The sequence below is a fragment of the Rhopilema esculentum genome, chromosome 16 (genome assembly GCF_057945365.1).
Source record: "Rhopilema esculentum isolate cy_ngs chromosome 16, ASM5794536v1, whole genome shotgun sequence".
NCBI lineage: Eukaryota > Metazoa > Cnidaria > Scyphozoa > Rhizostomeae > Rhizostomatidae > Rhopilema > Rhopilema esculentum.
This window is the reverse complement of record NC_142830.1, coordinates 3,805,950-3,831,708: the sequence shown is the minus strand read 5'-3', so window position 1 is coordinate 3,831,708 and position 25,759 is coordinate 3,805,950. Positions and strand designations below refer to the sequence as shown.

The following is a 25,759-nucleotide window of genomic DNA, read 5'->3' as shown; positions in this document are numbered from 1 at the left end:
TTCAAATTTGTAGTACCCGGGCTATGTCCAGCAGACCGTACTCTTGACAAGGTTTCTAGATGAAGCGGGGAGACAGCAAATGTTCCCAAATGTGAGTTTAGATGAAGACTTTACACAAAATTGATAGCAGGTTTGCTAAAGGCTAGAGACCTTGTCATAACCCATCCTATGTGGGCGGCGGCAGCCTAAGCGAGAAACAACAATTAATAAACCGAGCAAATGAAATCTATGGTTTCGAAAAATTTAGGAATTTCATTAATAAATCATGCAATTGGTAGAAACTTTGTTAGCGTTTATTAGGTTTTACTAATGTTAAAGTGTTGCAAACAATATCCCTTACTAAGCCGCGGCACTTTAGAATTCTTAGCGCCAACTTCAAGTGCATTTGCGATTTTCATTAGCAAATTTCTAGTCTTTGATAACGTGTTCTCATGTATAGCTCTATAATGTTTGGCCTACAATCATTTAGATTGAAGGTGCACCTAAATAGCAAAAAGGGCAGGAAATTCTAACAGATTTCTCATTTTACCAATTGTGAATTTACATCGTTACCAACCCTCATTGAGTTGAACAGGGTAAGTGGTTAACAGGAGCCAGCCTAATGCATTAAGATGCAAAAATAAAGTTTAGCGTTTGTTTCCAATAGTAACGGTAGGTCTGGCGAAGTCACTTTGATCCAGGGACTAGACTACGAACAAAAGGTCCAAATACAGCACTTGGATCATAGGCCCCAGGAGCCCTAGGTTTATTGTATATGAATCTGTACTTTGCCAATAGGATCTTTAGGTTCATACACAAATTAATACTACAGAGGGGAGAGAATCAATTGCAAGATCTCGCTGGAAGATCTATAGTCTGTCTTGTGACTCTCAACAGCTGCTGTCATCATGATCATCATGATCATGATCATGGAAAACAATGATTATAACACCAATGCTACAATGCTTGCCAAAAGTCTTGGAACACTGACGTCAATTTCCAAGGTCAAGATCAATCATCCCCATCTCTCCTGCAGAAAAGTGTTGGTTTACTTTCAAACAGGTTAGGATTTTAGGAAGCACTTTCTTTTGCGCTTCTATTATGATATTTCTCTAATTATCAACATTATTTTAGAGGGAAGGGGGCGGAAGTAGTAATTCTTTCTTCATGAAAGGAATGAAAGATATCAAATGCAGCGTAAATTGCCGGGTGTTCCAAGTACTTTTGGCAGGCATTGTATAACATCGCAGAGCCCAGGAACAATCATGGTTCCAGTGCAGTGAGCCGGAGAAAGGTTATCCACCGGTGGGGTATTTTTGAAAAATGCCAATGCATAACTTAACAAGGGTAGGTATGTAAGTTGAGAGGAATTTACCATTGTACTTGAATTTTTATTTTTTCCTGACAAAGCGTATATCTAAACCATAGATGATTTAACTTGAATTTCGTTTCTTAGAAACTTTTTTTCAAAAATATAAAATTTGAGCAACGGGAGAACGGCCAAATTTCATAATGTTGAAGGTGGAAGCAATTTCTGAGCTTAGTGATATCGTTGTCTTCATGAAGGTATTTCAGGTGGAAGAAGACAGTGATGATGTAAGGAAATATAGATGCCTTTAAAGCAGCTCTTGTTGCTAACAACACCATGAAGCGATGAGTGTATTACTTTTTCAAAACAGCGTGCGGACTTTTTAGAACAATAGAATTTCTGAAGATTTTTTTAAGATTTTTCTCGAAAACATAGGGGCGTAAGGGATATTCGTGGCGTGCTATGCCCCTCGCAACTAACTTTCTTATCATCCAAATGCGGATTGGCAATCATATTTATGTTTTACCATGTTTGAATGGTAAAATTATTATATTGAGCAAACAAAAGAAAATTTTGCAGAAAGAAAAACACCACACTAGCATAGAACATATAGACGATAGCGAAGGGAACAAAAACTTTGGGCCTGTGGTTTGTATGATGTAGAAGCCGAAACTTCTTGATTTCCTCACTCGTAAGCCAATTTCAAATATTAAATTCGACGTTGTCACTAATTAAAACAAGAATGTAAACTTTCTTTGTTTCCACACAATTGACATATCTGAACATTTAATTGTCTGAAAAAGAAATATGTCAAAAGATTAAAATTTCGACCAACGATGACTCGCATTGAAAGAATGTTGGCAGGAAAGGAAGAGAGATGTGGCACAAATGCGAGGGCCGGTCCTGAATCCAACACTTACAGTTCGAGCATGCTTGATAGGTGAATTAGTAGGTTATCTTTGACGAAACGTTCAATAGGATGGGTTAAAACGCCATTTGAAACATTAAAATAAAGTGTTTCAAAATGGCTGCACGGCTTCACGATTTGCTTCAAACCACAACTTGCGTGTCCCATTACTCTTTGAAAAGTAGTTACTCTTATTAATTTTCATTTATTAACCTGCCAGCGATTTTCTAAGTCCTTCCCTGGGACTGGCAAGCCCCTAAAAAGCACGGTGGTTCATGAAGCAACTAAGGATAGTACCATATCAAATTAATTTGACGAAGGGGCTGGTGGCTAGACTAGTGGAGTTGACATTGCAGTTTGAAGGAGGCCGTTGGAATTAAGGAGGACGACATTTTCAATGGTTTTAAAGAGAATAACTTTCAAGCTTGCAAATGATCGATAAATTAACACCATTATAAAACTTGTGAGCAATGTCAAGAATTGATCGAATAGGGAAAATCCTTTTTTTGGCCAGATAACAGTCTCTAGAGCTAAACTCAAGCCTGTTTTATTAATTATCTCAAGGTTTCCTGTATTCAAAATTTCGTTGAAGCAGAAAATCCAGAGAATAGCAATTTCCTGTCGAGAAACTCCCTTAATCCATGCTTCGATAAACTTGACCGATGTTGGTCAGTAGAAGAATTGGAAATCACTAAGGTGTTTTATGAACCTTTTATTCCCAGAACTGATAAAGCTTGACAGAATACGATAAACATTTTATCTTGCAGGGTAGGGGTGTTGACTTCTTGGTTTGTATTTTGAAGCTAACGATAAAAGGGATGGATTTAAAATACAGTTTGGGGTCAAAGCGGGTGAGAATCTCATTTGCAAAAATCAAGGACGGAATCTCAAATTACTAAACCGCTTCAATCGCCATCCAAAAAGGGATGGCACTGGTGTTCCTTTCACACTATGTATCTACTTTGAAAGTGAATTTGCTTCTTAAAAGGAGCGACTTGAAATATGATATTTCTGGATTGCTACAGAGAAAAAATCCTTCCAAGAACTGCACCTTGCTATTGGTCCGTTAAACCTTACGGGTTGGTTTTCATTTGCTTTGTTCGACAAGACGTAGAACTTCTTTCATTATGAAGTTCAAAGTAAAATTTGTAGCGATATAAGAATGTAAGGCTAAAGAAATGTTCTGATCTCCGACAAAGACACATTTACACATGGTTTGGGTAGCAGCACGAATTATAGGTATAACACAAGATTCGCGTATCCCGTTTGCATTAGAGCAAACCTCGGTTGAATCTCATTGAAGGGCAAGTCAAAATAAAATGGAAATTTGTAAACAACGGGATTGTGAGTACGAGCGTGGACTTTCTGAATGAAATCCGCTAGAATCAGTTGGCTGGAAACATGAGACGTTCGATCCTCAAACCCGCCATTCATTGTTCCTAAATATTTCTATCAAAGGACGGGGTCTCTAAATCCCAAATTTCTACAAATCTGACTCGTGATTACTCGTCCTGGACCATAATCGTAATACTTACAAAAAACCTGAAAATTCGCCATTCAAAACAGTGTTTATTGACAATGATCAAGTTTAGATGATCCAAAACCACGATTCGAAATTGAATGCAGCGCCATTGAAGTCCGTATACAAAATATTTATAACAAACAGAACAGCTAACGTTATTATAACGAAATAAACAGCTGTCAAAATCGCTACAACTGCTAGAGAATATTATACACTTGCCTACATTATCTCCTCTTTGAAAAAGCTAGTAATCATCCTGGATCTGGTCTTAAACACCGTAAAGATAAAGGAATGCAAGTAATGGTAACAACAATGTACCTGGTTGCAGCGATTTTCCCTTGAAAGTGCGGTGATCCGGTTTGCACTCCAAAACTAACAGTTTGAAGCTCGAGCGAAACCAAACACGTTTTTGACGATAATCTTTGCTAGCATCACCGCTTTAGTGGAACCGTAATTGAAACGAATTGTTAACCTGATTTGATCAAACACTGAGCAAACTCTGACCAAATGCCAAATGATACGAAACTTTCGTGTTGTCTTTAAAGCCACTAAGCTAAATTTAAACTTCCTGAGGTGATCAAAATCACCACCTATCAAAGAAGATTACCAATGGGGATGCGAAGTGCTCCTTCGTCGCCTGGATGGATGGATTGCTTTTGGGTGAAGGAGGGGATGTTGTAGGAAAATAATTGCAAAATTAAGGCAAAATTTAGAAGAAAAAACCACTGTCAATTTTGTTATTTGATTACCTCTTGTCAGATGCCGTTGGCTAGTCGCGAGTCACAAGTCAAATTTATCCAAATTTACAATAAATAATGGAAAGTAAGCCAAGCCTAGTTTTGGACGGAGAGGTGCCATTTTTTCAAAATTTGGACTAATAATTCCGCCCTTTTTTCAAAATGATACTTTGCACTTTTCAGAAAAAAGTACCCCTATCAAATAGCACACACCGTTCCTCAAAACCTACCAAGGGACCCCCTCCCCCCGAGGTCTGCCTATACGACAACAAATAATAAAATCTCGGGTTGAAATGAGAGAAGCGAAGTTGATCAACCATACCTAGCTACAATTTCAATTTCAGGGCTCTAATAAATTATTGTTACTTTGTTTCCAAGCAACAATCAACATAAAAATCTTTTGCCTTGAATCACTAATGCTAGGCTCTGTTCAAGAATTTCACTAATAGACGAAAGGGTGGACAAGAGTCACGTTTTTTGCTATTTTCGTGGTGGTTCCCACTTGGATAAAACATTCTCGCGAACTTCTTCAATAAACATGATTCATTTATCGTCTAACCAGTTGCGTAGGGATTCTTAAACGCACTTTGGAAAGAACAAGGATATTTAGGTTCAGGCTTTCTATTCTTTATCTTTCAAATATTCTGAAGCTGGATATAAATTATTAGGGCGTAAGGTAAAGAAAATTAGATACAATATTTTACTGCAGGCACAAACTGGACGGGTATAGAGTAGTTAGTGTTTCTTTGAAAATATATTCAAATTATAAACCATGTACTTTAATGTTATAATGCAATGTAATGTAATAATGTAATGCCATGTCATGTATTATTTATCCTTCATACTAAACTCTCACATTCGTACACTTCATAGTACCTAGGTCTAAGCTAATGCTAATTTTTTCTATATGTTTGTACTTTCTATTTAGATTTTTATTTGCAGGCTCGTATTCTTATAAAATTTTTCTAAAAAAAGAGTGTAAAAGCAAGTACTTTGATGACAGAGTTAGTATCACAAACACGAATAAAAATAAGTTGCTTAGTGAGCGCTTTTGCTCTTCTTTAAGCAAAACAAATAACATGTTTACCTTCAGTAAGAGAAGATCCCCTAACAGCTTTTTCATGAAGTAACCAGTTTAATGGACCCAATACTAAGCATATAAGAATGGAGCGATGGAAAGGCACACCTGGTACACAAACTGTTTAGGGTAGCCCCTTCAAATTCAAGGTAACTCTACAAAAATGTTCTTTCGCAGACCATAACTGCTTTCATACCCTATCAAAATTACCTATCAAAAGTTCCCAATCCTAGACTTTGGCATACTGTCAAAGGCGAGGGGCAATTCACTCTTGCAAATAGCATACAAGATTTTCCCTGAAACAAAAGGATTTTTGGGAATTTCTAGATAAAACAATAGGATTTCCACCAAAGGTGTACGAGACTTTTTGGAGTGATTTGCCCCTTGGTCAAAGGCATATCTCTCAAACAAAGTCTTGAAATATCTACACTAATAATAACTTTAACTGGAGTACTGGCAACAAAAAACAGTTGTTAACACATTTTCCCGCCCTCCTAAAGTGTCTACATGCCCTTCCCACGCAGATCCAAATAAGGCCACCGGTGTTATCCACATTGCGCGAAAAGATCCACTGAAAAATTTCCCTAGGATTCTTCTCATACAGATAAAAAATGGCAAGCCTGGGGGATTACAAAAGTCATTATTTTTAGGTTCCCAACATAGGATGAAGCTTTCTGTCTTCAACCATCTATCAACATCCGCATATCCAGTTATCGGCGTAATACCATTGAAACCGCTATTTTTTCCATCACAGACTGAGTGGTATTTGAATGGAATGCTTTGAGGTATTGTCAATGAAAGAAGACAGATTTGGGATGTGACTTCCCTTTAACTACCATTTTATTTCAAGTACAACCGATAACTTCTCTAAACTAATTTTAGATGCAGGCAAAACCAAAATAGGGTCATTTTGCAAGACTCAACCCTCATTTCCTTTCTATTTCTCTAAGAGTCTCACCAACAGTCTGAAACATTGACAATATAAACAGTTTGCTGGATCTTTTATTAGGTGCTTTATATCTCAAAACACCTTGAAAACATTTGAGTTTGCGATAGCTTTTAATTGTGGTTCTATCCTATGTCAGATTTCCGATCATGTTATCCAGTTGTTAATTATGGTTTATTATCCTGGCTTCAATATGCTACAGGCTTCCTATGCAAAGATAGCCGCCTTGCGACCATAAATATGCCACCTTCTTCGACTTTGCTTTTTGCTTGTAAGCGAGAAATTCAAGGCGCTTATTATTTGCGAGTGAGGCTAGACACCTCTCCTAAAAAGGAGGCCATATGGTTTGTTCAAAATGGCTGCTCAATAGGTGTGGTGAGCTCTTCCGTACCTAATTATCGCATTTGCATTGCAATTCAAATTTAAAGTAAGAAAAAAACCCGAGATTCTTATCCACCGTAAAATAACGAAATTCAACGACAAAAGTCGATAAAAAAGACGTTAAGTATCTACCCAGTATGCATTCACCTTCTTCAGTATATCGATAACTTTCCTAACGAAAAGTAGACGATTGATGAATTTTGAAAATCCTGGATTAAGAAGGTATTTTGAAATCTGAATTTATGGAACCCTTAAGAAATATGGTAATTAAAAAAGTTTACATCTTGTAAAAGATTTCTGATAAAAAAATGTTCTTTAGCCTCAGCTTGAACTTAGTTTTTTCTAAATTTTTGACTGACTTCTTAGCTCATTTTGTCAATAAAATTAGTATATAAAAAAGGAGTGTAAAACATTAGGAGTTTACATGCTATTGAATCAAAGTAAATTACAGTTTATAGGTAAATCACTCTATAGCTCGAAAGCTGTAGAATACGGAGGAGTTTTCCCGAGTCATTCCACCACGAGGCACGAATTCGGTAAAGACAAAAAAGATCCGGTATTTCGTGACAAGGTCAGGTCAACCAAACATCATTAACACGGGATAATGAGCATTAGATTAGGGCTTGGGTGTCAAAACTGTACATTTGTTTATCACCATGCCGATGCAAACTCTCTGACAATTATGAAAAAAAATAATCCAATTTATTATTGAGTGCTAATGTGGCAGCGGATGTCGTTTTCCTGCACAAATTTTTTCTTGCCTGGCGCAGATTTAGTAATAATAAATAAAATGGGATAAAAATAGAAATGGATTATCCAAAAGTTTTGCCAAATAACAAAAGGAAAACCGCGAAATGTGATTTAAAAGCTCTTATAAAAAATGCAAGCAAGACGGTAGTTTGAAGCAGCCTTCAAAATTCAAAAGAAGTTTAAAAACTGAAACACAATGACTCATCTTGGTTTATCCAACACAACCAAAGACGATTCTCGTGGCTAATTAAGGATATCTACTGACTTGAAATTGAATATCTGTATAGAAATGCAGAAGTCCAAACAAACAGAGGATGTTCGTGCAGAGGATAGCTCTAGGCAAGAAACGTATATCAGTCGTAAGTAAATGAGCCGAAAATAAATGGTCGAAGTGCGAAAATATCATCGAGTTCGTCTGAGGTTTGATCTCGAAATCTCCTTTCATCGCAATGCTGTGGGAAGAAACTTAAATATAAACATTTATTTTTAGAAAATTTAACACCTTTAGTAAACTACAGCAGGGTGGGACAGTCTAATAACACTACACATCCAAATATAACCATGATAAAAATGCTGCTACACTGACATAAAGCAAGGGTCAAGGATGTTTACGGAGGAGTACTGTTGCAACGCGAGTGAGTGAGTTTGACAGGTAGGGATAGGCAAGGATTAGAGGAGACTTCAAATAACTTTACTGAGTAATGATCTTTATTTGAAAATTAAAAATTGTTAGATTGTTAGAATTGCTTGCAAAATATGACTGAATTGAAACGGAATTGACGAACTCCCTGAAATACCCTCATAAACAAGTGGCTACAGTGGAGTCGCCAGCCCCAAGAAACTGGTTTAGAAAACCTTTTCTCGACCACGCCCTTTAGATTATCGGGCTATTTTGCAAAAACGAGAATGGAAATCGTTGTGATCACCAACACCCCCTCCCCCAAAGTTTTTTCGAAGGATTTCCACAAACTAGAAAATCGACTTCTGAAAAAACTTGGCTGGACATGCCCACCCCAGTCTACCCCGCGGTGATGCCACTGAATGGTTAACAGATGATTGACACTCCCCCTCCCCTTCCACGAGACCCGAGGCCCTGCTCCGAAGCTAGCTTATCAAGTTACCAATATTATGTTAGATGTAAATGTTTGCGTCTGAGTGTAGGAAATTCAAACTGAACTGTTGATACCACAATGCAACTTATAGTAGGAAGGCTGTCTTGAACTCTCTACTCTAAACACATTAACTGTCATTAGAATAGCAAATATATCAGTTTAAACATAACAGCCCTCGCCCTTAGTGTGTAAATACAATTTGGTAAAAGCCTTCAGATAACAAAAGCCATGCAAATAGTCATCCAGGTTTAAAAAATTCCTTGCAGAGGGATCAAGGGTGTTATCCGCTTTAGAGAAAGAGAAAAAATATCTGGTTCTAAAAATATTAAGCATCGACATGCACTGCACTGCACCTTTAGTGGTCTTTAGAGCGACAACTTAGCCATGTAAACTGTTGCCCGTGTAATCATTGCAAAAAACGTTATACAAACACTGTGGCTCGATTCCGAACAACGTAAGAACATGGCAAGCCTCAGAAGAAACATTAGAAGAGTAAACTAATATTTTTTAGAAAAATTTCTATCGTGTTCACAAAACCAGATAATCACTTGCGCTACAAAAAAAATCGAGCCTTAGCAAAACTCTTTGGTACTTTTAAAAATATTGTCATTTGATGTTCGTTCATTCTTTAGTACAGTTTTATGACAACATTCGTCATTGTTTTAATTGAAAGTTGTTCCTATTCTGCTTTTGGCGAGTTTCTCGAAGAGTGTACTTCCGATTCAGAGTGCTCAGAAACAATTTTCCCTTTCCTGGCTTTTAGGTAATTTTAGGCCTTTGAGAAAAATTCAGTTTTGAAAATATGGAAAATCTCACTTTATATAAGTATAAATTTCATTCGCTTTCAATGCAACTAAATTAATAAATACAAAATGAGATCTTGAAATGATCTTAGCTTGAGACATTAATCTCTCAATTACGATTTCTAGCAAATGGAGAAGTCCATGAGGCTGATTGGGTCGAGTTTCGTGCATTTGAAGTGGTCAACAAAACTCTTTTCATATGGAAAAAGGTGACACTCGGCAAAAAACATCCGGGGATAAAGGTAGTACGACTTATCTCGTCATTTAGACGTTAATTCATGCCAATGCTTAATGCATTGCTCCCTACAGTGACTCGTGGTTGCAGGCAAAACACAGAAATAAGTATCCTTCGAAAACCTATCTCTGTGTTTGAATTCATTGATAAAGCAAATTTCCTTTCGTACCATATATTTGCATTTATAACCTACCGTTAGAGCGATTTAATTCAAGCAATGGACCTCTGACATAGTTGGTAAACCGAACGAGAAAAAATCGTCAAATGAATGAAGCAACCCTCTGTCTTAGAGTCAGAATGCATGCGCAATGATGACTTCGTTCAACGCGCATGCTCTTTGATTGCAAGACAGAGGGTTGCCTCAACCCCCTTTGCTCGTCTCCTTTACAACAACACACTGAAAGTATGCACAATATATACAGTGTTTATCATTGCTCTTTACCAGTATTTCGATTCAATACAGATTTTATCAAACCCTATAACACAAATTCTCCTTAGCACTTCCTTCCTGCTTAAAATGTTACGACAGCTATTGTCTCTGTCTATACTTTCCTAATTCCATACCTTTTGATCTCTTCACACTTTATTACTTTGAAGTTTAGAAATCATATATTGTCTTTCTTCAGCAAGCCGAAAAAGGAAGACAATTTGTTATTAAATACTTAGTACTGCGTTGGTCTTTATTTGCCATTTTTTGCGAATAATGTGAATAATAAAAAAAGGTTTTTTTGTAAGAAACTAAACTTTACAACTCTTTGTGAAACTCTGAAAATGTTTTGAAACCATTTCATTTGTGCATCATCACACCAGGTTTACAGCCTCACACCATCACACAGTGACACGAATTTCGTAACATCCAAAAAAATATAATATAATGAATCAAAAATAATTTCCCTTTGGAAATTAAAAAATAGCTTCCAGTTTCCTAATTTTGAAATTAGAGGCTCTCCATTCTGTGGGTATGCTACGGGAGTTTGCTATTCTTTAATATCTGCATTTGTCCTTATCAAAATGTATTCAGTGTCGCAATTAAGTGTCTTGTCACTTTATATATTTCTGCCATATGTTGTTAATAACTGGCCTAAACGAGTGAGTTAGATGGACATTTCCTCCAACCGTAATTTTTTGAGTAATTATCAGTTTACCCCCCCCCTCTCCCACTCTTTTCGTAGCTTTCTAACGCACCACCCCGGGCATTAATTTTTCTCTCTAAACGAAAAAATTGTTACGATACTTTTACAAACAGACCCAGAACAAATTAAGAAACCTGCTTGGCTTCTTATGAAAAATGCGTGATTCCAATTTTCTGAAAGCTACGTATCAAAGTTTATACTGCAAGAAACCCCTTCTGTCATTGTTGAAAATTTGCCATTAATGAAAGACAATAGCACTGTCCCTTAAGGCTTCTAACACACCAATATCGAAATGCAGCACCAAAAATTCCAGGTTATAAGGTTTCACTGATACTGTGTCGACAGTGATTAACATTTCGAGAGGTTCTCGACTTATAACAAGTTGTTTCGTAGCAGCGCCGTATTTCAGAACTCCATTTTGTGTAAAATTATATACGTTTCTAAGACTGTTAGCATTCTTCCGAAGTTGTCACGTAGCTTAAAACACTCGCTGTAACTGGCTGTGACATTTAAAACTGATTCAAGTTTTTTGGTCACTGGTTTGTAACTGGGCATTCTTCTTAAAGGCATGGCCCCTGATACGTTTGCGATGAATGAAACCCAATCAGCTTTAGATCTCTATGCACGTTTAACTAAAATACGTTTATGAAAGTGACAGGACAACTAACAAAGAACCAAGCCTTCAAAAATAAGACTCGGAGCAAAGCATAAGATTATTTAAATGTGACACTCACCAGTTGACGTATCGAGTTTTCCCTGGTACTTCACTGTTATTGCTTGAACTTCCAAGTACGTACTGAAACAGAGAGATGTATTTTGAAATTTTTAAGGATAAGCTCAAGTCATTGTTTTATGAGCAGAACAGAACCAATCTTAAGTGTCGTTTGCTTGCAGTATTCAGTCTAGCGCAACAAGAGGAGAAATTTCCATGCTATTTCCTGGTCTAACATAGCCAAAACATGGAATCGATGACTTCAAAACAATAGTGTTGCCAAAAACAAAGAAAAATCAGCCTCATCAAAACGCTTACACATAGGGCACTGATGATTTGTTCCAAGTCTAAACTCGACTCGAAACTTGAAAAACTAACTAAGATTTTTCTGGAGAACGGCTATCCAGAAGATGTTATTTCAGTTTACATTAAAGAGAAGATAGGAAATTTCTCGGCTGACGTAAAATTTGGTCCTCAAAAGTGCCCGGTCTATCTAAAACTACCCTGGATCGGTAACAGCTCCCTACGTTTTGAAAGCCAAATAAAACAGGCCATAACAAATTGTTTCTTCGCGGTCAACCCACGTGTTGTTTATAGTACGAAAAAGGCCCTTCCGTCCATTCAAAAGGACTGCGTTCCTGCCACAAAAAAAGTTTTGTTGTTTATGAATTTACGTGCCAGTGTGATTCTGTCTACGTAGGACGCACCACCCAAAGATCGGAGGATAGGATAAAACAACATGTTCCATCTAATATTAGAAACAAAACCCATCCCCAAAGAGAACAGCCACCTCGGTCTTGAAAATCTAAAATTACAACTAAAACCTGCGATTCTGCTATCGGGCAGCATTTGCTAGAAAACCCAGATTGTGCAAAAAACTATAATGGCGACATGTTTCGGATTATTGGTAAAGCCCGATCGTCGTTCCACCTAGCAGTTTTAGAATCTATCTACATAAGCACGAAAAAACCGCTACTGTGTAGACAAAAGAAGTTCGTTTTCACCTTAGGACTCCACTGGTAACATTCTAATAGGCAAGCGACACTGATTGGTCAACCTTTACAGTCATGTGCTCGTGTTTCTGATTGGCCTATTTCGATCCAAGTGTACAGTTTTGAACAATAAACTTTGGACGAAATCAGACGGAATTACTCTGGATACATTGAGCAACAAGACAAAGTTTCATTTAATTCGAGGGTGAATGAAAATTTTCGTATTACTATGCATAAGGATTTTACGAAAAGGCAAACAGTTGACATTCGCTCTCTCATCTGCCCGCTATCGCAAATAATCACAATCTTAATTTATCAAATAATCATAAACTCTCCATTTCCCCTTGTTCAGACCAAATGGTCTTTATAAAACGACATTCGCGATCTCGGAGGCCCGTTATTTCAAATATTCTCAACAAATTCCAGTTCCCTTGGAGGACAAAAGTCCGTTATCTCGAACTTTACAAGTTTCTTGTTGGACTTTTTATACTAGATGCGAAAATATGTTTTCGTGTTCAAATAATAACTCCACCTTGTGAATTAAACTGAAAATAACTTGTTAGCTATTTACACTATCTCTTTGGAGAAGGAAGGTATGGTGAAACTGCAAGGAAAGGTTATGGAAATTTCCCAGGTGCCGAGGATTTCTTGAATATTGTTAACAAATTAACACCAAAAGCAACTTTTCTAACAGAAGACGTAATTTTTTGCTGAGCTTTTGGTTAATAAGATGTTAGAGGATATTCAAGAAGACGACGATACTTTATACAATGCTCTTATTAGAGGCCAACAGCAAATGATTATAGAAATGCCAGGAAGGTGGTTTACCAGATCTGCATGTTTTTACATTCGAAAATATTCTGCGATAGCATTATCTTAAGCTCAAGGATATTGTGGAAATGACCCTTGGAATATATGCTTTTTAACATTCAGTTCATTATGAGAAAAAACGGGAGTAATATCTTTGAAGCAACTTTAAAACTTAGAGTTGTAATAAATTTTCTATCTCGAGCATTCGAGTGGGTGGACGTCACGCTTATGTTGTCCCATCGTTTGTAGTAGAAATCTGAATGATGAAGAGGTTCTGCAACCAATGGTCTCTCGACAACGTAGACTTTCCCAAAGTCTATTTTTGTTGAATCCTCCAATGCCTAAGGGATTTAGTCTTTTGGAAGGCCTATCAATGTTTTATTTTTACTTTTTGAAAAACTGTCGTGGCTTTAAGAATGACTACAACCTCCTCCTCAACTAAGAACGGGCTTTTTCTTTGAAAGCGTAAAATGAGAAGCAGCTTGTTTTGTAGAGTGACTGAACCAATTCAAGAGTCGTAGCAACTATGGGGACTGGAGGGGGGGGGGGGGGGGGGGGAGATTACAGACCAAAAAGCTTGGAAAACAAATTAGAAGAAATATTCTTAACTTTCGACGTTTACGAAATTAAAATTAAGTCTAAACAATTTTTGGGTTAAAGAAAAGTTTTCATGGAACATTCAAAGGAAGCAGATATGGAGGGAAAGTTCACTTACCACACAATTGGAAGGCTCTGTTTCTGAATTCTACATCTAAAGAGACTGAAATGGAAAAACAAAAAGAGATAAAATTCAATTCTCAAATGTGTATTTGTTAAGAGATGAGCAAGATAAAGTGTTTAAATGTCTCATCTCACACTTCTCACGGACAAGAGCATGCGCAGTAAGGTTTGTGTCAAAAGTTCAAGCTCCACGACACTTTCAAGGGGGTTTTCTTAGATTTGCTTGTTCGTCACGCTGGAAAGAAAATCGTTTTGAATGGTTTACAATAATAATCTCTGAAAGTTTGTGGGGCGTTACAGTAGAAAATGATCAAGAAATCCTATATCTGAGCTTTAAATCCCTGTGGTAGTTGGCGAATACCAATATCACCACACAAGTATTTAGCAAGAGGCCATTATGCCTAGTCATATCACCACGTTGTTCATTTTTATTTTCGTATAACGCAATTCGAAGTTGGTCTTGCATTAAACAGATGTAGCAAGCTTGATTGTTTGCTTCATTCCAACAAATATAATACTTTTATTGAGGCAGCTAACAAACTTTGGTCTGGTAATGTGGTTTGCAACACTTTGCAAGGATTGTATAAGGAAAGTGCTTCAGGCAACCACATGGTAATTCTGAAACATGTTGTTCATGTTTAAGCGAGGCATGTTGATGAATTGAATTTTTTGCCAGAGAAAAAATGTGCCCTTCTTTCTTACGGTCTGGTATACCTAACGAACAACTGCAAAGAATCCAATGGAAAAGCGAAGTTAATACAATCTAGTAATCAAGCTAAGATAGTTAAAAACGATACCGCATCATACATACATATCGTTTGATTTGATTTAGTAAGTTTGCCGCGAAGCATTGACAGTACAAGTGGCTGCTTTAATAACTCCTCTGGCCATCTTATTCATATTTCCATCACTTGAGTGGGACGGATAGACCTCATGTATTGAGTTTCGTAAAACATGATGAACTGTTTGACTTGCGCTTATCACTGATAGTACGCATGAAAAAAGTCTAAGTTTTCATTGAAACACTATCTGCTTCGTTATCAAGCTATACTCTTGGTCGGATAGTCACATTTATGACCAAACTACAACTCTTGCTCTTGTTTTACTTGATTTTTTTAAATCAAAAGTCCATGATGATCAATGATTGTTAATTCAAGACTTATAACTGATGAGTAATGCTCTAAGATTAATGATTCACGATAGTTATCATGATAATTGATGATAACGTTGATTGAAGTTAGTGCTAATGATGATTATTGATCATGACGAAAGATAGTGATTGACGGTAATGATTGCCGATAGTGATTGATAGTGATTGATAGTGACTAACAGTGATTGATAGTGACTGACAGTGATTGATAGTGACGGATAGTGGTTGATGATTATGGTTGATGATAGAGTTGATAATAAATGACATGATGACCGATGATGGTGTTTGGCAGTGCTGACTGACGTTTAAGATTGATAACTGGTGATGGTGATTGATCATAGGTGATCGATGATGAAATTGATGACCATACCCGACCTCAAATCAACGTTTCTACTTGTCTCAGGTTCCCACGATTGTTCATTCCTTGCCTGATTGGCCTGCTTTTGGAAATGAAAGATGGATAAAACCCATTTTACTCACAGTTAAGTAGATCAAACATCATATTTGCTAACGAATGAAAGGCCAGCCCAAAAGAAACGATGCTCAGAATAGGAGATTTAGGGAACAAAATATGGCATATCGGAAATAGGAAAAATTTAAATATTGTTGTGCTTAAGGCTAATACCACGACAAACAATATTTCAAATGACGAAATGAATGTTTTTATATTGTTTTAACCTTGTGTGAACGTTGCCAACCGATCTTCCTCGATTGATAGACAGGTTTATCAAGAGCCAAGGAAGTCAGTGTAGACCAAACAGCTAGAACGCGATTGCCATGTATTATTACTCCTGTTTATGTCTGGTTTCCTCCGTATTTCTTTCGAACGAGGAGTGGTGGTTAAAGCGCTAGGCCATGCCAGGGTATGGGCACTTCAAATAAAACTAGTAAAAATCATAGTTTAGCGCTATATTTGAATACTAAATCTTATCGGAAAGGAAGAGAGACATACTGTTAACAGCTACTATTCGGGTACTAGTTCGTTCGCTATACCGTCTTGGTGTCCATTTGTTCTTTTCTTGATACCTTATTCATCGTGTCTTAATTTTTTTGTTGATTACAGACATATGTTTATATTTTTATCAACAAAATATTTATTTTTCTTTATACTGCACACATAAAATCTTTTTTCAATTCTACTATACCTGTTTAGATCAAATCTGCACTAAGCAGAATAGCTACATGCAGAGGTCTGGAATCAACAACGTCAAAAGATGGCTAGTTCACCACGTGATACTTTTAGAGCAATGCAGTCAATGTTCTGAAATACAGTTTTAATAATCCCAGAGATCGTGGACAGTTAAATCTACGCAGCTATTAGGCGTTTATTTTGGCCTTATTTGCCTGTATTTGGGCAATAAAACTTTTATTTAAAACGCAGTCTGTTGACCTTGTTTGAGCTTGAAGCCTTATCAAGAATGCTCATATGCACGCAGTTGGGACGATTTTGTACCGAAACGGAAATTAGGCAACATCACGAGTTCCCTAGAAGATTACATGTGTAAGCATGGATTAATTGAAATTGACAAATTATACACATGAATCACAATTGTCGAATTACTGGGACTTAATTTTAGTATTTTAGAATCAGTGGTCAAAAGTCATAAATTTTTCTGCGCAGATAAAAGCGAGGGCACTTCATAAAAACAAAAGGATTTCGAGGGATTTTGAGACAAAACAATAGGATTTCTACCAAAAGTGTACAAGATTTTGTGGAGTGATTTGCCCTCAGCTAGAAGCGATTTGTGATTTGCCCTTCAGTTTGCTCCATCATCACAAAATAAAAAAGGTCTTTGAAAATACTAATTAATGGCTCACGACGCAGTAAAATGCTATGTAAAAAAATACATAGATGTGTGGCCCAGTGGATTTTTTCGACTTTTCTTCATTTATTTTTTCTTTAAATATTTGCGATTTTCTGGGCATTTAACAATCTCATAAGGTGGATGATACCCAATTTTTATCCTTAATCACTTCCTATGCAAAAACCTGTTTTGAAACAGTTTGGTACCTCTTACAGACCTCATCTATTACATGAAAGCAGATTATTGATGTAACTTTCATTTTTTTTCATTTTTTTTCGAAAAATCATAGCTAAGATGGTAGATATTGCCATAGCAACAAACATCAAATATAAACTTGTAGATAAGATTATGATTATGTATCAAGGTATTTTAAAACCAAACATGTCCAAAAGTGACAGGACATGGAAGAGCTATAAAATGAATTGACAGAATTTTTGCCATGGCAACTGTTGCCATGGAAACTCTAAAAAACCTTTATTGTATAATTGCTCATTGTAAATTTGAAATTTCAAAAAATCATCAATTTATTTTGATCCTCTTAACAAGATGAGCCTTCACTGCAAATTTCAATGAAATATGTCCAACAGTTCTTTAGATATCTTTTCTATAAGATAAAATAGTCTGTTTTTCAAATCGGCCAATCAAAGTTTTTGAAGCATATAAGCATAGACTACTTGCATTGAACGTTATTTCTCAAAGCTGTTAGACCAATTTACATGGCAATACTGCTTATAATAGATAAAAGAAACAAATTTCCAAGAAATAGAAACCAATAGGATTACCTTTTCAGCTCTTTGGATCAAATAACATTGCTTAACTACACAAAAAGTAAAATTTCAAACTGCCAGTATTAAACGGCCAAAAATGGTTTCTTCGCACAATGTACTTCTATGTCGTTTTCATTTACAAATACTACCTCCAGTTCCTTGCTCTCATCACTACAGTTGTTCTTTCTTCTAGAAGTAGGAGTAGCTTCAGGTTTCTTTGATGTCCCAAAAGCTCCTGACAAATAGTGTTTTCCAACAACATTTTTTGTCTTCCTTTCATGGCGGAGCTGTCTTCTTCTTTTTCTATATTTGCTTTGGCATTTTTTTTGTGCATTATAAATTCTAGATGAATTTTCCAATCTGTATCCTGTCATTGTATTAATGCCAAGGTCCTCAACTCCTAGTCTCTCTAACACAGACCCCATACTTGCTGCACCTCTATTCCAAATGAGCACTGTGATTGCGGTAGCTGTTTGAAGCTTATGATATCCAACAAAAACACGTTTTGGACATTTCGCCCAAAGGGTGTTGTTGATGGATTCATTCTGGTTCTGAGTGTACCCTTTCAGACATCTCTGCAGAAGATTCTTGTCACTAAGTCTTTCAAACAACATTTTAAGTTCTTCTCTAAACACTGGAGGCAGGCATTTCTCAGCTGAGTAAGTATTTGTCTTACAGGCAAGATCTTGTTTATACCGGCACCAAGAATTTTCTCCATCAGGACAAAGACTATGTTGATCTGAAAGACTTTCATTCTCACCAGCAATGCAGTGAAAATATATAGCCCAAACTGCATTATACATGGCTGTCAAATTGTTTGAATTATTTCGTATGGCATAGCCAAAGTAATTCTGGAATGAGTCAATTACAGAGTCTGTTAATCTTTTTCTTCCACCAATGGTTCCACCATCAGCAAGCGTCTTTCCTTTTGCTCTAAGTTTGAGGCGTCGAAGATTTGTTCCCATCCGCTTCTGGATATGGCCAACACAATCCTCTTTACAAACCAAATACGATGAACCATATTCTTTTGATAGTGCTTCTGACACAACTCCATAGGATGATGAGTCACCATCACCTACATAGGTTGTGTACTTCAGGTTATGTTTTTCAATAGACCTCATGAACATCAAAGTGGCAGCTTCTTTTTCCATTGCTTCTGATGACTGGTGGTGGTTGACAGAGCATGAGTCACTATGGCTTCCAAACCATGTCTTATATCTTTGTGAATTTTTGTCCCACAAGCTACGTGACCTACATTCAAAACACACCTTACTGCGCACTTCAAAATCCAGCACCTCGCCAGTTTCTATTGATATAACAAAAACAACACCAAGAAGGGATGAGTATCCACGCTTTTGCCATGTTCCATCAATTGAGATTGCCACAGAAAATATATCTGTAGTGGCATTCATGTCTTTGCAGGATGGATCCTCTTGGATTAGTTTTTTTTTCAATCTTTCTGCAGACTTTTTCAATGCAATTTCACATTCTTCGTTAGCTGATAGCTCAATTTTTTTCATTATGGCTTGATATGACTTAGTGGCAACTGGTTGGGGTAAATTCAAAGCAGTACATAATTTATTCAAACTCTGCTGGCCATTTCCTGTCAAGATACCACCTTGTGTAAGCCGTACATTCACTTCGCAATTCCCTTTCTTATTTTCAATTTTCTTGCTTGTATGAAACTTAGTCTCATTCTTGCAAAATTCACATCTCAATAGGAGACACTCATGTAAACCATTCCTTTTGCTGTTATCTTGATAAATCTCTAATTTACCCTCAGAACTTCTACACTTTGCACAAATAACAGTGTTGTTGATAAATTGCCGAAGACAATCAGTGTCAATTATCTTGTAACCATAAGCAAGTACTTCCCCAGTTGGTGTTTCTTGTCCCAAATCAAGTGCTCTTTTTCTTGTCATAATCTGGCTATCTATCTTTTCCAAAACTGGACAGTTTGATGATATCTTTTCAGAGGATCTGTTTGGTTTACCAGGAGATATGGCAGTTGATAGGCCTTGTCCCAACGAACTCGATTGCTGGTTGTCTTCCGGCCTACTTTCAGTTCTAGGCAGCTCCTGTTTTTGAATGCCATAAAACATCCTCTTTCTTTTCTTTCGATGTGTTGCTGCTTGCTTTGGCATCGTTAATTTGGTTATTTTGTTACGCGAATGATTCGGTTTCTTCTCTGTGAACAGTTGAATTTACAGTTGAAACAAAAGCTAAACCGAAGATTGCCTCAAACACGCCAAGTTCCTGGCCGTGTCCTAGCCAACAAAGTACTTCACATAGATTGTCACGAAAATATGGCCACTGGATATCAAATTTGGGGGTCTTTGGGGCAATTTGATGTGTTTCTTTTGCATGGAAACCGTTGCTAAGGAAAAAATAAATTTGGTGCTCCCAAAAAGGGCTAGTTTTACTAACGTTTTTAATAGCTATATCATTTTCTAATTACACCATCTTAAAGATCGATGTTGAAAGGCCACTTTGACAGCAAAAACATAATTTCCTTAAAAAATAAATTTTGACAAAAATTTTTGGGTATCATCCACCTTAAGCCTTCGCCAAAACACTGGGCAACATTGTCGGGCAACATTCACAAATTCCTAGCGTTGTCCAGTTTGGCCACCATGTTGGCCGACAAATTCATCGGGAAATTTTTTGCTCGAGTGTTTGAACATGCTTAAGCATTTTTCGGCAACATTTGCTACTCAGTTCTATGTTGTCCATTTTGGGCACATTTTCGGGCAACAATTCACCTTAATTTCTCATCTGAGAAAAATCAACATGCGCAGTGTTGTATTGCAAAACAATATGCTCAAATCGATTCAATGGCCTGCCAAAATTTAAGATTCGAAGTTGATTTTACAGAATGGGAAGAAAACCATGGAGAGGAAGAATAGTTCAAAAAGAATATAAAGGTCTCGTCTGAAACAGGTCCAAGTGCAAGTTCTTGAAAACATAAAATCAGCCAAATGCTACTGCTTCTACGAGTGCTATAACAAAGCGTGCTAAACTCAACATGATGGTGTTGTGATGTGTCAAAATTAGCTTCCAGTGGCTGCAGCTTGCTTTCTTTCAGCCATACCTATCCAAACTTTGAAAACCATTAATCAATTCAAATTTGGCGCGCTGTTTTGACAACATCAGCAAAAGATGCTGCACGACAATGTTGCCCAGTCTGGCCACCATGTTTCGACGACAAAAAAATCAACAAAACTTCCAGCAAATTGTCGGGTAACAATGTTACTCAGTTTGGCCTAGGCTTTAGCTTACAAACCGAGGGGCAAATTATTCTGCGAAAAGTTTGTACACTTTTGGTGGAAATCCTTTTGTTTTATTGTATTGATGTTTTATTTATTAGAAATTCCTTATAAATCCTTTTTAGATGGAAATCTCGTACGAGTTTTACTAGAGTGAATTTCCCCTTGTACAAATTATTGGTTCAAGAGACAAATCTTCAAGACAGAGAGATGTGTACATCAGATGTGTACGTCATCGTGTTATTGTTATTAAATAAAAGTACAAAGATAGTCTGAAGTAAATTTCAGCAGTGCATCTGTCAAGACCGTAACAGCGTGTATTTCAGACAGTCTAGTGAAGATTGTTAATAGTCTTGAATCCATTGTCTTTAATTATTATATGCAAAAATTCATTTCATTCAAAGATAATGTTGTTTCGGTAGTAACCGGAGAGAGAGCCGAGTCATGATTTTTTAGCTGTATCAACAAGCTTACGAGAACTGTTCAAGGTGAGAAATCAAAAGGAAACGAAGCCATCTTCGTGATGAAGGAAGCAGCCCGCCAACGTACATGGCCTAGGTGTTTGAAAAGATTGGAGAGTCACTAAGGTTGCTTGATATCTAATTACCGGGAAAATTCGATATCATTTTGTCAAAAGAGCTTATCTAGTTTAAGAACCTGAACCAAGGGCCTTGCCTTAGGTACTTCGGCAAAGAATGAACCATGTCTGCTGCGATGACCGCTTTTTCATGCAAGTCCTTCTCTGAGAATCACTTATACTTAGCAAGCCATGAAAATAATACGATAAAAGAATCTTGGCAAGCGACTTGCGTTGAATATATCTACAGATGTCTTTAGATGGTAAAAATGTTTGAAGTAAAACAAATAAGCAACCAAAAGGCGGTCTCAATTTTAAGAATCCCATAGATTCTATCATCATCGCCTTTCAGTAAAAAAAGTAGCTAAACTCTGACGCCAGAAAGGATATAAATTATATACCTTTGCAAGCTCCAATTCTGATCCTGTTCAGTTGCTGTCTTCAGAAGAAATTACCCGACTGTTCAATGGAACACATGTGCTGGCATTCCGTAGTAGGGCCACTACAACTAGACAATGGTTGTGCCAAGGAATGCGTTTTCCTACTGAAGACCTCTCGTGTTACCATTTGGTGACAGATAGTTGGAGGGATAATCAAGTTGATAGAGGACCGCAAACAGTTAGCCAATGGAGAAAATAACAATACAAAGGCGAGGAATTTTTTGGTAATCCGAAAACAATCAAAAAATCGGAAACATCTACAGGAAGGGAACTGCGTGGCACTGTCGCAGCGTTTTATCCTCGTTCCCGTAGATAGCTCTGTTGCAATAAAATTGCTCACGAGAAACTTGACTAGCCCGAAGCCATTTTAATCGTACCTATACTAGAGAGACGAAAACCTACTAGGAATGATCCTTCCGGTCAAAGTGACATTTAGCTCAAAAACGATAAACTATTTTACTTTTGTAAAAGGACAAAAGGCTGGGTCCTGAATCATCTTATCTTCTAATCAAGACCTCCATTTGATTTAGAGTTAAGAAATTTGCTCGGTTGCGCTACTTCAAAAACTTTTGACTTAAAATGTTTATAAACACATAACTATAATAGCAGAAATTAATTTCTAGAAAATGTCCAATACCCATAATTTTTGCAATTTTTGTGGCTAAGAAATGAAAAACGTCTCATTAAATTCCTGTAAAATGGGAAAACTAATGTCTATAGGTAAAAAACATTGCAAGCAAACTCAAAGAAAGGATTGTCCTTAGACTTCAAAAATAATTCGTGGAAACACATATCCTGTTTTCAAATGAATTCTACATTTTACCTTGTATGTTACAAATTTTTCTTATTAATTACTATTATCAAAATTGCTGAAAGCTAAACCTCCTTACAAATCAAAGCATGTTGTAAGAAGATAAGATAACAAATAAATCGAAAAAAATGAGATTATGATTAGAATGTATTGGTAGGCCAGATCCCCATCTAAACGATTATCAAATGATCACTTTGCAAAAAAAGCTACATCAATTACCTTAATTCTTGCCCAACTCCATTGTTTCGAAACTTATAACCCTCTCAGATATAAACTTTAAGTAAAATTGTTTACAAAAAGCGCTGTTTCAGCTCATTCGTACTCTATTTTCTGAAAATGATCAATGCTAACCTTTGTACAAAACAAAAATTGCCGTATCTGAATAAAATTAAAATGAATTGATTTTCAAAACAAAATCATACTTTATGAGATCTTTTGTTTTCTTCAAAAAAAATTATCAACAGGACATGCTTATTTTTGGCCAGCTAATTGAAATATTGGGGGAGATTGGATTTACTGGAGATTTCTTAATCTTAAAAGTGATATAAAATTAATCATGGACATGTGTACTATCTTCTCAAAAGATGCATTCCACAAAGCTTTTGTATCAATAAAACAAAACTTAACAAACACTTGCAAAACATCACATAGTGAAAGAAGATTTGATTAGTGAATCTTTACACAATATTTTTTACTGAGACCTCTAATTCATAAAATCAGGAAATCTCATTCAATGTTGACCTGATACAATAACGAAATAAAGATCAATTAATTTTGTAATAAAGAAGGAATGAGGACAAAAGCTTTTGAGAAAAATAATCGAACTAAAACTGTTTTTGCTGTGGTTTTATCTTGTTTTTTTGGTCTAAAACAAGACAAAAATTCAAATACCTTGGCATTTAACGTGATACATGGATTAATTTTGCTTGATATGATTTTCTGCAATAAGAAACAGGGCTTTCCTCTGCCACCTTGTTGGTAAATCTGTATCAGTAATATTACGAATCAAAATAGGCATAAATCCTGTGTGGAATGTTAAGTAACAAATATACCTATCGCTAAGGTACCTAAAGCTTAGTAAACATGTTTGTTTTTTAATACTCGAATACTTTACATACATACGTAGCCTTATTTCTTTAGTAATCATTTGATTCTTCAAATTGCAAACATTTTTTGCTATTTCTAGGCAGTAAACTCAAAACTCGTTCTTTTATTGCTCTGACGTAAGTCTAAACAATATTGGTTGAGAACAATTGAGAAGTTGATTGCTAATCAGATTTGCCAACAACCTAAGTTGTAATTGCGAAAGTAGCATTACATTTTGGTAACGAGTTGAATAGTAAACCAAATCGTTGTACTGATATTTAGGAAAAGAAGCAAAGTAGAAAATTGTTATGGACACCCTATGAATTTTTCTTGCACGGATCGATGGAAGTAGTAGAGTAAAAGACAGTTTGTTTAGCATCAAGTAGTTTTTATATTCACTGTATGTTTGTTTCAAATCACGGGTTAAACTTTTTATCCATCGTTAGTTCTTTACCATTGAAATTTAAGAATCGGAGACCTTCGTGTACGTTTAATGTATGCATCCATCACAATAAAAAAAATTACAACATTACCAGATACAAACATCACGCATTACGTCTTGTTGCGAAAACCTTCCATTTGTGCGATGTGTGAAATGCAAAGAAAATCATTGCTCCTGAATCACGAAAAAATTATCTTCCAATGAAAGGTAGATTTCCTTCCAAGAAGGATACGGCTAGCATATGTCCGAAAGAAAGTTAAGCCCTGTCGCTCTATGGCGGCGCCACGCCCTATTAATTGTCTAGAGCCACTGGTACAAATCTGAACGAGCACAGATCCATCTTGGATCCAGGGGTGTAGAGCTAGGGGGGCTCAGAGGGGCTGAGCCCCCTTGTTAATGCCTAAAATTGGCAATTTCTTACTTTTGCTATTGTGTTTAGGAAAATTTTGTGCAAGAGCCCCCCTTGTTACTTTGATAGCACTACACCACTGCTTGGATCCAACTTTTTAGCGTATAGTTGAACAAAAATAGATACAGGTTCCAATCAGTTCGCTTTAACACTGTGCTGGTCGATTCTTTCAGCTTTTTTGAGCGCTTGAAGCGCAGTAATTCTATAAAAATGATGGGAAGGCATTTAGTCATCATTTGCGAAAACCTTTCATGGTAAACTCGACTTTACAAGAAACGAATAATTTTTGCCGAGGCTTGATGTTTTTATGTTTTAAATGATAAGAGGTCTTCGTGTTCATGATGTTCTGCTTGTTTCAACCTCAATTTTTCTGCATTTGCGCGCTTTATGTAAATTGATTCCAAGGCGACTAGATGCTTAATAGTTTTGCAAAACATTTTATTAACAAGGATAATAAGCTGATAAAATATCCCCTGCTTTGTTAAAATGAGATAATATTTTCAAAAACCAATTTATTTACCCTTTGTATGTTCTAACGCTGTTCTTATTGCTTGGCAATCGTTCTTTTAGAAAAAAGAGTGCATTTGAAGTTTATTTCTATCTTTCCATAGTTAAACACGATATTTTGAACGATTTAAAGTTTCTGCTTGTTACGTTTATGAATATTATTTGCTTTTTGGATTATAAAATGGGTAATACGTTTCAATACCGTAACAATTCAAAGTGTGCCAGTTTGGATCCGTCACCACTGTTTACACTGGACCTCAACTGGAACAGATCCAAATGGGTACACTTTGTAGAGTGTCCAAAACTGTTAAGGATAGCAGATACCTACTGGATAGGATCCAGCTGGTCCAGTTCAATGTAAACGGTAAGCTTA

The 25,759-nt window shown here is 36.5% G+C and overlaps 1 protein-coding gene across 3 annotated transcripts in view; it reads right to left on the bottom strand.

The window, feature by feature from the left end:
* LOC135682428 (fibroblast growth factor receptor 1-like) overlaps positions 1–25,759 on the bottom strand; it is a 58,851-nt gene that overhangs the window by 21,258 nt on the left and 11,834 nt on the right. The window contains exons 1-3 of one of the 3 annotated variants that reach the window (XM_089113188.1): positions 22,093–22,512; positions 14,122–14,166; positions 11,627–11,688 (exon numbers count right to left, since the gene is read on the bottom strand). The gene's annotated coding sequence lies outside the window, so the exon portion shown is untranslated. Of the gene's footprint in view, positions 1–4,035; positions 8,016–11,626; positions 11,689–14,121; positions 14,167–22,092; positions 22,513–25,759 lie in introns of those variants that run through there. The other 2 variants (XM_089113189.1, XM_089113190.1) reach the window with 2 other exon arrangements.